The sequence below is a fragment of the Pan paniscus genome, chromosome 13 (assembly GCF_029289425.2).
Source record: "Pan paniscus chromosome 13, NHGRI_mPanPan1-v2.0_pri, whole genome shotgun sequence".
Lineage (NCBI taxonomy): Eukaryota > Metazoa > Chordata > Mammalia > Primates > Hominidae > Pan > Pan paniscus.
In genome coordinates, this window is record NC_073262.2 from 16,255,374 (window position 1) to 16,258,686 (window position 3,313).

General features: G+C 36.9%; 1 pseudogene; it reads right to left on the reverse strand.

Moving 5' to 3' along the window:
• Positions 1-1,778: 1,778 nt before the first annotated feature.
• LOC100993970 (selenide, water dikinase 1-like) lies at positions 1,779-2,586 on the reverse strand (annotated as a pseudogene).
• Positions 2,587-3,313: the final 727 nt, after the last annotated feature.

The following is a 3,313-nucleotide window of genomic DNA, read 5'->3' on the forward strand; positions in this document are numbered from 1 at the left end:
TGGACATTTTTATACATTTGTATACTTAAAATGAAAGAATAATGTTCCAAAATATGGTAGAAGAAAAAATTCTTTTCTTTCAGAGGTTTCCAACACATTTTATTTTACAGATAACTGATTTGAAGCTTTTGAGGACCAACATCTCTATCAATTCCTATCAAATGTCCAATTAGTTTCAGTCACATAGCAGGCTGTTCAGTACTGCACACCATACTATGGCTGGTGGTCAGGTCACACATGTATAAAGGCTGCCCACTGGTTCCTGGAGCATGGTGTGGCCAAGTGAACGCCTCTTCGTTTTCCCAGGGGTGGTTTCCTTTGGCAAGAAGTTGGTCAGTTTACACATGTGGCTTTCCTGCCTGTGAGCAGGAAGTGTCTGAAACTTGCAGGATGCTCTGCTTTTTCTCTTATGAAGACAGACACCTGAGAATCCAGTGCCCTTATGCTTAATGACAGGAATTCCTCCTCATTGTTCAGTAGGTTAGGATATAAGAAAGCCTGTTTTTAAGTAACACAGATAATCTTTTTAGATTGCTTATTTATTCTAGAACTATAAAATTCAAGAAAATATAGGTCCCATGAAAGATTTAAGAGTTTTAAAAAACTAAAATCTAGTTTCTCCCAGCAAATAGTACTTCAGGCAAAACCCTTCCAATGTTTCTAAAATAATACTAAAAGGGCATCTGATTATACCAGAGCAATTTAAGGAAGTGTATATTTATTTGAATAATAAGCTTACATTTTAGCTGCAATTTTGGCAATGCAGATTTTTAACATGGATCACAGAAAATGTGCATAACAAAAGTACTAGTGCAAAGGACTAAACAATGCTAAGAATTAGACTAAATACAGCGGCTGCATTTAAGAAAACAAAAGCCTGAAATCACTATAAAAATATAAAATGTATTAAACACTACCGTCCATAGAACGGTCTTTATTATTAATTATGTTTAAAATTATTTGCATAGTTAATTATACATTGAATTGTAAATGAGTATTATACACGAACATCCTTTTTGAAGGGAATTCTTTGTTGCATTATGAAATGTCTAATGACATTATATTGCAAAAAGTATCCTTTTTTTCTATTGATAAAGAAAACCATTAATGGTATTACTGTAAATACAAGGAAGGCTACAGAAAAAGAAATACAATTTCATTTTTTCAAAGTGTTTTTCATGCAGTGAAGTACTTGCTGTGTTGAACCGAATGCAGTAGTGGAGAATGTCCTGTGTCTAAGATGCTCTTGAATGACAAGACAAGGCTTTTCAATTCAAAGACTAGAAGTAATCATGTAACCCTCTTATGACTGGGATACCGTCGTGTGCCACTCACCAATGCTGTCTTTGCAGAAAACCATTCAAGACACTTAAAAAACCATAAGACTTACCTGATAAATAAACATAAAATGAAAAGACATCAACTGCTATTTGACATTGCTATTGGTAATGTCTGTCCTATGTGAAAGCACTTTTAAAAAGAGAGCACCTATGTGTAAGAGATAAGTGTCTAGAGATTCAAAATAAATCAACAGTGTCAGGTAACAATATAATTCTCAACTCAGAAGCTGACTCAAGATTAGGGGCAATTTCAGTTAATGTAACAGGAAAAGAAGACAACGGATTTTATTTTGTTAATGTATCCACTCACAAATTGACTTAGGGTCACCAGATGTGTAGACACAATGAGATTTTTATTGTTTATAGTCTTTAATTGAAGCGATGATAAAGGAAATAGATCTATTTTAAAACAAAACCAAAAAGCTATTTCTGTCTAGATTAAGAAGTGGCCTCAGGTGTGGGATTCACATTTTGAGTGGCTACTCGGGCAACCTCAATGATCCAGGGTTGGTCTATGATTCCAGCTGCATGGCTGCCCTTCTCTACAATCCCAATAATCCATGCTTGGTGGCCTCCACCACATTTGGGGGAGTTTATCTCTGCACAGAACCAAGCTGCTTGCTCATGTGGTAAACAGATCAGAATGCCTCCTGCTGTCTCTGGACATGTTCCCTGCATGAGGCTGAACATGTTTCCACAGGCCTTGCTCATCACAGTCATCTTGGCCAGCACAGGGGCCGTTGTGAATTGCAAAAAAACCATTCCTCTGCTGCTTGGTCAGGTTCTGTGTATGACCCCAAATCCTAATGCCCATGATGTCCGTGGCTGCATGGGCACTGAACGTGTGCATGATGAAGCTTTCCTGTTGAACTTCACCATGTTCATTATTGCTTCTTGGTATGTCAACTCTACATCTTCGTGGGTGACCACTAGTTTAATTTTATTTCATTTTTCAGGAATATCCAGCCACTGCTATTTGACACAAGTGGCAGTGGTGCACAGCCACTCCACTTCTGCCCCCAGGGGTTTTGTGGACTCCAGCACATCCCCTGGCACTGTATTGTCTGGCATGATAAATTGATTGGCCTGTAGTTGTAGTGACTCCTCCCAAAACAATCCAGGAGGTTAGCACTGTTTGGCCACAAGTTACAGATATTCCTGCTTCCTCGGCTGCATCTTTAAAACCCTGTATAATCAGGGGCATCACTTTATCCCTTTCCCTGTCAGCTGTTTCATTATTGATGAAAGAAAAAATGTATTCAGATTGATTTATTTAGTTCAGAAAATGTTTCTTTTATCGTATCTTCAGGCATTTTTTTCTTTTATTGTTCTGTTTCCTTTTACTTCAAAAACACCTATTATGTATATACTGGATCACATGTTCTACATATATTATCCTTCTTAAACTTATGAATTCTTTTTCCAATTTCATGTTTCTCATTTTAGTTGTCCAAAGCCTGTTTCAAATGTCCCTTGGCTGTTTTCAGCGGGTTCAATTCTACTTCATACTGACTACAAATTGTTTTCATTTCCATGATTTTTTATTATACCTTCCATTTATTTACGGATATCTGCCAGCTTCATATTCATTTCCTTACTACACCTTATATTTCTTTTTTTGATTGGTTTATCTTTCATTTATATTCTGATTTCAATGAGGTCATACTTTCTATAATTTATAGAATGTCATAAAAATCTTTTAAATGTTCCCCTGCTTCCTGGTATGACCTTGAAGAGCAGTCTTTATATGCCTTCTGTTTGTTATTATTATTTTCATTCTTTTTACTTGTTGTCCATACTGAACCCTAATGGATTATAAATTATATTTGTGGTGCTCATTTTGGGGCTAGCTGTTGGAGCAGATATGATACAGGCTGGGGAAGTGAACCAGCAGAAAGGCAGGTTCATCCAGGCTTGTTGTTTCTAAGCACCTCACCAACTCTGCCCCAGGGTGTATGTGCTCTGTGCTCTCA